Source organism: Rousettus aegyptiacus, unplaced genomic scaffold (assembly GCF_014176215.1).
Source record: "Rousettus aegyptiacus isolate mRouAeg1 unplaced genomic scaffold, mRouAeg1.p scaffold_m13_p_15, whole genome shotgun sequence".
In the NCBI taxonomy this organism is placed as follows: Eukaryota; Metazoa; Chordata; class Mammalia; order Chiroptera; family Pteropodidae; genus Rousettus; species Rousettus aegyptiacus.
This window is the reverse complement of record NW_023416290.1, coordinates 47028195-47041575: the sequence shown is the minus strand read 5'-3', so window position 1 is coordinate 47041575 and position 13381 is coordinate 47028195. Positions and strand designations below refer to the sequence as shown.

The window sequence follows — 13381 nt, the reverse complement described above, 5'->3', positions numbered from 1 at the left end:
CATAACAACTGGACTACAAAGTGTATTTTGACTAAGAATGAAGACATTGTGCTATCATTTACACAGGGATTTGCTTTTGGAAGTCCTTGTTCAGCGAAAAAAAAAATGTTATGTCTATTGATTTTATGGTTTACGTGAGTACTTGCAACAGAACAAAGCCTATAAGCATTTATTGCGCTCCCCCCCATCACTCCACCACTAAAACAACGAAATAGCCAAATCCCATGTACAAGTGGAAAGTGCAAAGGTCAACTCTGAGTCTCAGTAGCATCCTTTAGAAGAGAATTATTTAGACAAGAAATTTACCAAAGCAAGTCATGTGTGTCTGTGTGTTTGAATATGTTGTTGTCTATGTTCAAGTTCTCTGTTTCACCAACCACCTCTTGGGTGAAACGAATCCCACAGGAACAAATGGTACATCTCCACTTAGCTGCCCCAAAAGAAACAGAAATCCCAGACTCACAAGGAACAGAATTGTGCTGCATGGAAATCAGGAAATGCATCGAATATGCATGTCCAGATTGCAATGTTAAAACTGACTTTCTACTTACTTCTTCTTATGTGTGTGTATAAAGCACTGACAATGCACCCCACGATGTCAAAACAAGGAAATGATGGGCTAATTCACTCTTTCAGTTCTGTATCTGACAACTAAAGTCTTTGCTGCAATTCAAAGCATAATTCAAACGTGGACCAGAAGTGGGTGATTAAAATTAAGTTTAAAAAGATACAATTTTTGCATCATTTCTCAAATGCGACCATTTCTTTTTAATCACAAACTATATGATTATTGCCTGATATTAAAATATACAAGGGCATACTCCAGTTTGATATAGATTTTCATTCTAGTTAAAAGCATGGAAAGGTGTTGATTTTTTTTTTCATGTGTATTCAATCAGTAATAAAAGAGTTGGTATGATCAGTAGACGGTCTCAAAAATAATAAAACACCAGCTGATTGTAATTTATATTTCAGAAAAACAGTTGTTATGCTTTCCATTCCAAGGAGGGAAAAAAAATGTCAGGGGTGAGCACTTTTGAGCTTTTTGATCACTTGGAATTCATCTTCATTTTGCATCAGAGGCCGAAGCAGCCCCAGACCCAGATGTGCACTTGATTTTTGTTCAATTTCAACTCTTTGGGGAAAATTACACAGAATCGCGTAATTTTTTCCCCTGAATTCCCAGATTATGTAAACACACCCATTTCATTTTAAACAACAGCACTAGAGACACCCACTGGGAGAGCATGCTAATGCTTTTTTTACTCTAAATTGTATTTTGGGCAAACTCTGCACAAAGCAGGATTTAGAGCCTTAATAACCCGGGGTCCAATAACATCTTATGAGCCTCTTTGCAAATATACATGGCTACACATAATGGAAACAATGCACCTTCGCTTTCCTTCACATTACTTTATACCGCCGTGTTGGTCTCTTTGATCATGTATGAAGCCTCGAAATAGAAACCTTTGCTGATTTGGTTTCGCATTTGTGGTCACTGACCTCTAAATAATACTGATCCAAACTATAGCCCCTTCCCATATGTTTTGAAAGTGAGCCGTCTCTGAGTGTGTTGCTTCCAACCTTGTCTTGTGCAGAAATGGTTACGTTCCACTGGTGAGAACAGGCCCATGTGCCATCTTTACAGTTTGTTCTCTAAGATGCCCAGATGCTGGAGCTCTCTTGGACCTTCAGGTTGGGCTAGGGAAAGAGGGACATGTGGAAACAGAGGGAGAGAGAGCCTTTTTCTCAACCTTTTGCCAGTGGTAAGTCCCACCGTGATAAAACACAGAGATCAAATAAGCCTAGCTTATCTGTGGCACTCTCAGGTCATCCATTAGACTCAGTAAAGTGGCCTTTAATAACAGCTCAGGCTTAGCACACAGAGCTGCGCAGGCCCTTGCATAAACAGATACATGTGTTTTATGAGATTTGGTATGTGAACTGACATCAAGAGATTTTTTGGAAGGCTTAATTACTCTCAGAGGTTTATAGAGTGTCAAATGTGAGATATTTGGTCAAAAGTAAAAATAGCAATTAAAAATAAAAATTGCTTGACACTAGGACCCAAACAAAAGTTTGCTTTGAAAGCATTTGTTTATGTTTTCCCACAATCTGGACTCTTTCTGGAGTCGATAAATACCATGTTTGCTAACAGAATGAGTGCTAGCAATTAGCAGAGTTCTAACCAGTACTGGGTAAATAGCTGCATTGTTTGCTATGAAAATTACCAGTGAGAGACTAACTAGAATTGTTCTTAACAGCTTTGAAAAGAATTCCTCAGAGCTCTCTATTTAAGTAAAGGCAGCATGATTCAGGATAAAAGGCATGGACTATGGAATTAGGCAAGAATTTGAGTCCCAATTCGACAATTTTAAAACCTCAAAATGGGGTCTCAGGCTCCTCATCTATAAAATGAGGGTAATAATAACTATCTACGGAGTCATTATAAGGATTAAATAAAGTGAGTATATGAAAATAATGCACATGGTGGAAGGAGAGCATTTTATTAGGGTTAATTCCTTTTCTTGATCCCTAAAGAATATCATCTAAGAGCAGAATTCTGCAAATTTTGCAGGGGACATACAAATCAAATATATTACTTTTCCCCCTTTGTCCTAGGCTTGCATAAACCTGTCAAAACTACATAAGGAAATGATTGTATCAGAACAAAAGCATGGTCTTCCACTTCTACCAATGACCAGATGTTTAAAGGAAACCCTCCCAGATTTCATTTAATCATACATACATACTTAGGCTCATAGGTAGATACGAATAGAGATATAAAGGAGAACAAAGTCCAGAAATGTCCAGAAAGCCCTACTTCACAGGGGTAAGCAAATCCTAAAGCTAGCATTTTATGATCTGAATTTTAGAGCTATGCACAATGTAGGAGAGAGGTGGACAGGAGTTAAAATCTGGACCCAGAGCAGGATGCGAGGTTGAATCTGATGTCCTTCACAAAAAAAGCCAAAAAGCCAAAAAGCCAGGAACACAAAGACCCACACCACAAAAGACTTGCTTTTCATAACTCCAAGTGAGGGTACCAGTATCTATAATTTCTAAGCTTATAGGGGAAAAAAAAAGAGAGAGAGAGAAAGAAAAAAATTTTTTCAAAAAAATTCTCAAGTCAAGAAAGAAAAGTTGTAATGGAAATACAGAAAAAGTGGAATAGATACCACAAAAATAAACTTGTAGAAATGAATCCATATATTTCAGTAAACAAACTCAACGCAGTTGTATTATCCGTCCCTATTAAAAGACAAATATTGTAAAACTAGAGTAAAACATATACACACACACCATCAGACAAAATACAGCTATGTGTTGTTTATGAGAGGCACAGAATGATTGAAAGTAAAGTTTTAAAATAGCTATTCCAGGCAAACAGTAACCTAAAGAAGGCCTTCATTAATACAGTAAAAATATCAAACAAAAACAGAATTAAAGGCAAAAAATAATGTGCCAGAGATAGTTATGCTGAATTTTCTTAAAAGGTAATAATAGAGCTTCAAATATTAAAGACACTAAAAAATTACAGTGAGAAATATGTAACTTCACATCATAGCGAGAAATTTTTACTTATGGTTTTCAGTAGAATATAGAAAGCTAGAACAACACAATGAATAAAGTTGACCTCAAGGATATATGTAGAATACTGTTCCAACAATTGAAGAGTCAAATTCCTTTAAAGGAGACATAAAATTTATAAAAAGTAATCATATTCTAGGGCTTAAAGCAAGTCTCAACAAATGTTAAAAAATCCATTTTATTATAGAGTATAAACAAATCAGTTATAAAAAGATAAATGCATACATATGGAAATTTAGAAATCTACTTTAAATAAGTCATAATGGAAACTATGAAAATTAAATTATAAGTACTACTTAACAAAATATGTGAGACGAAGCAAAAGTAGTACTTAAAGAGAAATTTAAAGCCTTATAAAAAAATGTAATGGGCTAATCACCAAATAAAAAATTTGGAGAAAGAACAACAGAAACCCAGAGATAATGAGGAAAATTTAAGATTTAAAAAAACTAATAAAATAGAAAACAAAATAGAGGATCTCCAACACCAAAAGTTCATATTTTGAAAAGAATAAAGAATTGAGATTGATAGAAAAATGAAATTGCACAAATAAACAACATAAAGGACATAAAAGGGTCTATAACTACAAATGCATAAGAGGTTAATCAGATAATGAGGCAGATAAATTTGAAAACAGGGGTAAAATGGACATTCTAAAAATACTTAAAATTATCAAAATGAATTTGAGAAAAAAATGGAAAATCAGTAATTAACTTTATTTCTACTGGAAAACACTAGACCAGAAGTTTATGCATATGAGTTATGCCAAATATTCAGTTCCAAAATACATAAACTCTTCTAGAGAATAGAAAAAGCGGGAATATTCCCAAACTTTTTTTACAAGGCCAATATTAACCTTGGATCTAAAACTTGAAACACAGTCTAAGGAAATAAAATTACACACCATTCAAATATCTAGAACATTAACAAATGAAAGAATGAATTTTAAAATAATATATCATAAATTTGAGTTTATTTCTGGAAGCAAAGTTAGTTCATTATTAGAAAATTTTTTCACGTGATTCCTCCTATATATACCGATTAGGGGAAACTATATGCCATGTTAAAAAAAATCATTCGCTAAAATTCTATAAACATTCATAATAAAAATTCTTGGCACACTAGGAATAGAATGGAACTTTCTTAACTTGATAACATATATCTACAAAAAACTTATGATAAATGTCATATTCAATAGTGAAGTAGTTTTTAAAGCCCCTTAAAAATCAGGAACAGTATAAGGATGCTAGCTCACCACTTCTGTACAACAGAATTTTGGAGGTTCTAGAGAATAACGTGTATACCAGGAGACGTGCACCAGAATGTTCATAGCAACTTCAATTTCGATAGCAGAAAACTGGAAATTATCCAATTATCCTTTGACATAGAATGGATAAATCAACTGTGTCTTCTTCATATAATGACCTCTTATACAGCAGACAGAAAAGTAAACGGACCTTACCTGTGTGTGCCAGCATGGATAAATAATGTTGAGCAAAAAAGCTAATCATAGAAGAATACATATACAGTATCAGTCCACTTATATGAAGGTTAGATAAAGTTCACAAGCAGGAAAGTTTTAATGTATATTTGAAAATACATATATATGTAAACCATAAAGAAAAGGAAATGATTAACACAAAAGTCAGAATCCTGATTGCATCAGAGGGCAGCATGGGGGATGGGAGCAAGGATGGGCTTGTATACAATTTTTGATAGGTTAAGCTGGTAATAGATACACAGGAATTATTATTAGTTGGATTCTTCCTTTTGTATTGTCTATATGATATTTCATAGTGTATAAACAAAATGTTGTCAAAGGCATCCATTCTTGAAAATTGCAAGTGTCATATGCAAGAAACTTGACATAGAAATCATTTAACTATTATTGTTCTTTGAGCTACATGGTCTGTGGCCAAATTACATTATTTATTTTCCTTCACATTCTTCTAAATCTACATTTTCACTTCTTATAACTATAGGTCTGTGTCATGCAGCACCTGTAACTATGCACTCACTTGGTTATTTGCAAATTCCTTCACTTCCCTATCTGCAAAGCGAAAATGTAATACCCACCTCGTACCATGGAAATAAGAATTTAACAAAATTATATCAGCCTGGAATTTAGTAAGTACTAAATAAATGTTAACTATTACTGATTGCAATTTTGAAGTGAAGTAGCTTCATTCACAGTATAGAGTTGCAGGAAAATGTTGGGCAAAGTAGATACTGAATACATCACAGCCACTCTTAATGTCGTGGATCCAGGACTTCTGTATTGCCCTTTGATGATGACCTTCTGGAGACGACTATCCATACTTCCAGGACTATACCCATTTCCATGTTGCTCAGCCCTATTTCCATAGAGATGTTTTGTTTTTTTTTTTTAATTACAATATTTTTTTAATTTAGCATACAATATTATTAGTTTCACGTGTACAATGTAGAGATTAGACATTTATGTAACTTATGAAGTGATCACCCCAATAAACCTAGTACCCATCTGACACCATACATGGTAATTACGATATTATTGACTATGTCCCCCATGCTACACTACATCCTCATGACTGTTGTGTAACTACCAACTGGGACTTCTTAATCCCTTCACCTTTTTCACCCAACCTCCAAACCACACACACACACACACACACCCACTTCATCTAGCAATCACAAACATGTTCTCTGTACTTATGAATTTGTCTTGTTCATTTATTTATTCTTTTTTTTGAGATTCCACATATAATTGAAACCATATGCTATTTGTCTTTGTCTTTGACTTATTTCACTTAGCATAATACTCTCTAGGTCCATCTAGGTTGTTGCAGATGGCAGTATTTCATTTTTTTTTTTTTTTTTGTAGATGGGCAATATTTCATCGTATATGTGTACCACTTCTTCTTTATCCATTCATCTATTGAGGCACACTTAAGTTGCTTCCATATCTTGGCTATTGTAAATAATGCTGCAGTGAACACATGGATGCACATGTCTTTTCAAATTAGTGTTTTAGGTTTCTTTGGATAAATACCCAGAAGTGGAATTTCTGGGTCTTTTTTTTGTCTTGGATAGCCTTTGCTTTAAAGTCTATTTTGTCCTTTTACTTTCAGTCTGTGTTTGTCTTTCTATTTGAAGTAAGCCTCTTATAGGCAACATATTTAAGGGTCTTGTTTTTTATTCTGCCCTGTGTCTTTTGATTGGAGCATTTAATCCATTTACATTTACAGTAGTTGTTGATCAATATGTAGTTATTGCCAATTTCTTGTTCATATTTTTTAATCTTTTTTTCTTCTTAAGTCCCTTTAACATTTCTGGTAATACTGGTTTGGTGATTATGAATTCCTTTAGCTTTTTCTTATCTCTTTATGTTTCCTTCAATTCTAAATGATAGCTTCTCTGGGTAGAAAAATCTTCGTTTTAGGTCCATCCTTTTCATCATTTTGAATATTTCTTGCCTGCCCCTTCTGATCTGCAAAGTTTCCACTGTGATATCATCTGAGAGCCTATGTGAGCTTCCCTGTAGGTAAATAACTGCTTTTCTCTTGCTGCTTTTAGGATTCACTCTCTGTCTTTAACCTTTGGTATTTTAATTACGATGTGTCTGGATGTGGGCCTCTTTGGGTTCATCTTGTTTGAGACTCTGTGTTTCCTGGGCTTGTTTCTGCTTCCTTCGCCAGGTTAGGGTAGCTGTTCTGTCGTTTAATTGTAATTTTGATGTGGTTGTGAGAGGAGGCAAGCACAGTGTTTACATACTCTGCCATCTTGACCAAAACCCCTAGGATATGTTCTTTGGGGCAGGTTCTCTATTTTCTCATCTATGTATCTGCATTGCCTATTATGATTTATTATTGGGGAGTCCTGAATGTTTATTGGATTTCTTAAATGTACTGGAATCTGTTTCATAGTTATCATCACCAGTATCTCAAGGCTCATCACAGGGACATCCAGAGGGGCTTCACTCTGAACCATACCCTTGTCATCTCTCAGGCTGATTATTTAACCACCTACTCTTTCTAGTCAGTCATCACAGGGCCTTCACCTTAAATAAATTTCAGTGAGGTAGCGTAAAAGCTGCTACTACACAGATGACATGTGAGATCTTCAGATATTATTTTTGTTCCATAGCTCTCCCCCTCACACTCTTTTCTTGCATTCAAGCAGTTCTCAGAACGCCAACAATGAATCTTGGCTTCCCTGTCTATTAGAAGAGATGTAATAACTTACCCCAGCTCCATTTGCTTTAAACTTGAAGCTCCTGTGACTCCCACTTACCCAATAATTATTGTCAATGATGCAATTGCCCCTTGGGCCTGCTCATGCTATAAATATTTTATCTCTTCTTTATCTTTGTTCTCTGTTTTTGCTATGTGTTCTTTGTCTCCATAATCCAGGATATAAGTCACTGTTATCTTTTGTATTATAAGTCAAGGATATCATCTACGAAATGGTCAAGGATGTGCAGAGGATATTGGTAGGAAATGCTATCTTCTATCTGTGTCATTAATTTTTTTTAGTGGCCAAGCTCCAGAAAGTACTAAAATGCAGCACACGGTATGTTCTGTGACTCCCTAGCCTCTTGAAAAAAATATCAAATAAAAATGAGGACCCTTTCCAAGCAGTGGCTGTGTGTACAATGCAAAAATTGTAATCCAAATAAACATTTCGAACAGAAAGATGAAAACTCCAACAAGACCATCTTACCCTCTGAGAATTCACAATCTAAGTATGTCAAATATGTAGAGTGAGGTAGGACAAAAGAACGTGGGTGGTGATGATACTGCCATCGCTAACATGCCTTCGGGAAATGGAAATATGTAGAAAGAGGAGTCAACCTGTTCTTGGCTGTTGATCAAAGAAAAATGCACAAACAGATAAAGAGAGGAAGGTCACTTTATGTTAACATTCTTCTGATTTTAGGTGGTTACACAACTAATCGACCTCTGCTGCCCCTAGGATTCTGGTATATTTTGGCTAACATGTTTGCAGTGTCCATAACCTCAAAGGAGGTTGGTGCTAAAGGGCATATGAGAGAACAGTCATTTGGGGGGCGGTGCAGAGGAAGAATCCTCAAGTACATATAGGGAGCACAGAATTCACAGGAGTTTGTGAAGCAGCCTGGCAATGTTATAGTCAGAAGTAGTGATTACCGCGGGAAACTATGGCATACTATCCCCTCCCCCACTACCACTAAAGGCAGTCACATTCCAAAAAAATTTCTTTATTGTGCCAGCCACACTATGTCTGTTGACCTCAACTGACACATGGGATAACAGTCTGTGAGCTTTAACAACTCACATTGCACAGGTGAGAGATGCCTATGGTGGTAGTGATTTACCCAGAATCACACAGAGGCAGAGATGAGTCTAGGTTCCAGACCTATTCATGCTGATGGGCTCAAACCTGAAACTATGAAGGAAGGTACATGCAGGTGTTTTTACACAGTGTTTGCTAGCTGGAATAAAACTAGCTGAGAGGAGTACAGAAGTTTTGTAAATGCCATCAAAGTGTTGGGGTCAATAAAAGAGACCAACAACTTGATTGAATAAAACATCTTGCTCCTCATTGCATCCTTGTCCATATTGATCAGCTGTAATAGAGCATAACAGGGGTATTGATTGACTAAAGCAATTCTCAGGTATTTGGGACCTAAAAGCAGCCGTAGACTATCAAAAAGGCAATGTTTTGCAGAAGCCTAAAATTAGGAAGTTCAAGTAAGAGGGGACTGGGGCATAAGGTGTCCTGTATTTATATTAGTCTAGCAAGTGACATATTCGAAGTAGAATATGCCTCATTTTCTTCACCTATAAGTTATAGATAAGTGTATGTTGGTTTTTGTCTTATAAATAGCTGTTGATGAAGTGCCTACTTAATGAATTCACCTGGGTTTTCCATAATACTGATTTCTGAAACATTCTCAAAACAGGGAAAGCAGATTGGATACACATTCAACATTTTTTCCCTACTTTAAAAAAATATATAAGCTAGAAAACATATGGACACATGGAAAATACCTTAGCAGACCCAAGATATTAATATCTGAGTAAAATAATTAAGATTGTTGGAAAGTTTGAAAAACAGTCATCTCCATATTCAGGAGACTGCCATGTTCAATCTTGGCCAACAAGAAAGCTATATTCCTGAGGAGGGTTAAAACGGTCTCTGGAAATGGCTACACAAGGCACAGTTGAGAGCAAAGCTCCAAGAAGATGAAATTGATGGACTACATGAAGTATGGGACATCTTGAGAGAGTATTTACACAACCGGTAAAGGATTTGGAGCTGAGCTAGTGGAAAATATTTAGAAAACCAAACAATTTTTTTTAAGTGAGATAATTATTACCTCCTGGGAAGACAGTAGTCATGCAGGAAGGGAATGGTGATGGCCGTTGACTCCATGCTCAGTTTCAGGTAGCATTTAAATAACATAATGATGTAAACATTGGATTTTGATACAATGAAAATTACGGTATTGGGATGAAGGGGAAGGAAGATGCACAACAGAAGCAGAGAGTGAAAGAGTTAAGTCCTCTGTGTCGATCGTAGGTAATCAATTTTTTTAAAGCTTGAAATTGTTCTTTAAAAGTAGCAATGGAAGAATATGCTTTAGAGATATGAAGGTAAATGCCAAGATAATCACTTGGGAGAGGAAGGATAGTGTAGGATTTTTTATTGCAAATCTTATAGAATAATTCAATTCTTTAAATATTGACATAGATTTCTTTGATTTAAAATATGTACATATAATAATATATATGTATTTCAAACAAAGTAATAAAAATAAAATGAAAGTATAAGCCGAAAAACCAAATTAGCACGAGTATTTGTCTCAACAGCCAGAGATGAAGAGGAATAGAAAATGTTCTCCTCATCTTTGCATTTTTCCTGGCAAACCACTCTGTCCACATGCTACTGTCATGTCTTCATCTCCAGCTGATGAAGCGATGTACCCTCGCTCAGAAATAATAGGAACCAGATGGCCTCAGCCTTCTCAGAATATCTCATTTTTAACCGCTTTTATATATCTTCCACTTTGGGTTGTATTTCGTTAGGATATTTTTTGATCTTATGGATAGTAAAAATTATTTTCTGAGAATTATAGCACCATCGCAAGACCGAAAAATTCTCTGGAAATCTATGGAGTCTACTTACCTTCTTTAGAATAAACAGGTTATATATGTGCCTTTCACTTTTAAAAGGCTGGGTTGGCAGGGGACAGCCACCATTTATATACCCTAGTGTCTGTACATCTTACAGTCTTAAATACGGAGCTCTGTGGTTGTTAATGTTTTTTCAGTCATTGGGCTTTTAATCTCATTAAAGCTATGAACCTGGTCTTCAGATAAATTCCTGTATACAGATTTTATACACACTTTAGGAGAATCACAGAATCCCCGATGCCCATTCATGGGCCACTTAAATGTCCACAAACCTGTTATGAGTCTGATCCATATCACTTGCTATGCAAGGAGATTGATTATAAGTGTTGAATCAAATGGCTGAATGGACCCAAAGAGAAGGACTCTAGTTCCAGCTGACTTAGTGGGTGAAAACAAGGACCTGCAATCAATGCCCTGTTTGATTTTGTCTTTGATTTTCCTCTTCGAATATGGAGGATTAGTTTTGGATCTTTCTCTCCTTGCACTTTGGTCTCTGTCTGCCCTTGTATTGTCCCGCATCCATCCTGACACAATATTTAAAAAAAAGTTCTCACTACTACCCAGACTCTTGAATTTCTAGCCTCAATAGCCGCAATTTCTGGCCTTCGCAGTAAGTCTTACCATGCTGAACTAAATAAACAAATAAATAATGCCTCATTGGGCCCAATTTGTCCTACATATTTAAAGCTACCACATGGCTTCAATGGATGTCTAAGGCAAATGTATTTAATATCTCATAAAGCCTGCATAAAGATGTCAAATGCGCACAATGAAAGATGAATCTTCTTTGAGATATCACTTTACCAGTTAGCCACCTGGATCCGTCTGGCCAAGTCCTAATCAATTAGCCAGTTATGGATGTTTTGAAGATGTACAAGTCCAAAAGAGAGTTGGGACTGCTTAGCTAGTTGAGTAGTGATGATAGCGCTGGGGTAACTGGGTGCAGGATGCTCTCATCATGAAAATGCCTCATCGTGGTCCATTCCCCCTCCCTCAGGTGATCATCAGAAGGGACTGAGCAACATTATCAGAGCCCCTGCCCTCTGCAGGGTAATAGAACTTTCAGTGGTCATGTGAAGAGAAGTACAGAAGGGGTCATAGGACAGTGCTTGAGGAGTTTACCTTACTCCGTTAGTGGTCCTTTCTATTCCACGAAGGGCAGTTAACTCTCACTTTAAGTCCTCACCTTACAGTGCTGCCAGGTCCCCAAAATTCCACCAATTCTCCAACCAGGTAGGAACAGGTAGCGAACACAAATTTCTGTGTGCCTCTATATCCCTTTGGGAACACACGTAAGACGACGGGGGCACCCATGTCCTAGGCCCAGAGACTCCCCCTCTCACTCTTGTGCGTTTGCTTCATTCCCTGCCTTCCCTGGCTGTCTGCCTTCACTCATTTCACTTTAGTGCATCAATGTCACCATGGTGGTTATCCTAAACTAACGTTAGAAAACAACCAGCTGTGCGTATCCCAAAGGCTTCGTGATGGGTCGCCAAGGCTTGCAGAAGGTTTCATATCCAAATAATGTTGTCTTCCCTTTTTAGCTTTAAAAAACAAAAGACTACTCCAAGAGAGGTTATGTATGTCATCAAAATGAAACACAAGGACAACCTTTTAGGCAGGAAAATTTTGTAAAAGATTCCCAAGAGTCCAGGATTTTATTACATCTGTTAGTGGAACTTGAGAGGGACAGGAGAAGGACATGTCATCATTGATATTACAAAGACACCTCAAAGGGTAGTAATGGCATCGATGGAACAGATTAAAAAAGAGTTGAACTTAAACTGAAAATAAAACTGAAACATGTTAAGAAACAATAGAAGGCAGCACTATTTTAACTACAATGGAATACGGCTTTCGCATTCACAAAAGTAAAGGAAGTCTCAAATTACATGATCAAAACCATCTTCCGGGAGCTTATGAGAGGACTGGTCAGTGCATTTGCGCTTTGTGCAAACCTCTTAAGGTGTGTTTATATGTTTACTGTCAGCGCCCTGACTGAGAGCACCAGCTCCATTTCCATCTTTACCACCTGCCGGGCGGTGCCTCTGGCCCAATTATTCAGCATCTCCTAAGTATTTACGTATAGGATGCTTCCGTCGCATTTTCACATATGTTCCTCTTTATCTTTGTTGGGGTCTTTCTCCTGCAGTTGTTCTGCCTTCACCATGGAAGTCTTAATTTCCTAGGAGCTAACAGCAATGTCTTTTTGGGGGAGTTGGGGTTATGGGGGTGGGGGGTGCATTTATGACAGTGCTGCAAATAAAAAGCCAGCCCTTCAACATGAGGATTGACTCAATAACAGAATTTTTTTCCCCCTGGGACACATGTCTCAGTGACTCAGAACAGAATTCTGGTAGTTCACTTCGGCTGCACGTGTGTCTGAAGAGTTTCACATTTTCCGATAGTCAATACTTAAAACAATGCCGAATGCCCAAAAGCCACTGATTTTCCCGTCCCATTTTGTTACGCTCTTTGGACAGCGAGAGTCTCATCTTTCCACAGCCTCTGCCATTGCTTTTACGTGTCCCTACGTGAGAATTAAAGCGATCTTTTGTTGGATACATCCCTTAACACTTTGCAACTTTTCTTCCCAGCATCAGCCATGGAAAGTAGGCGCATTTTACAAAAAC

The 13381-nt window shown here is 36.9% G+C and overlaps 1 protein-coding gene across 2 annotated transcripts in view; it reads left to right on the top strand.

The window, feature by feature from the left end:
* Positions 1-13381, top strand: part of SAMD12 (sterile alpha motif domain containing 12) — a 343905-nt gene that overhangs the window by 268354 nt on the left and 62170 nt on the right. The gene's annotated exons all lie outside the window — the stretch shown is intronic.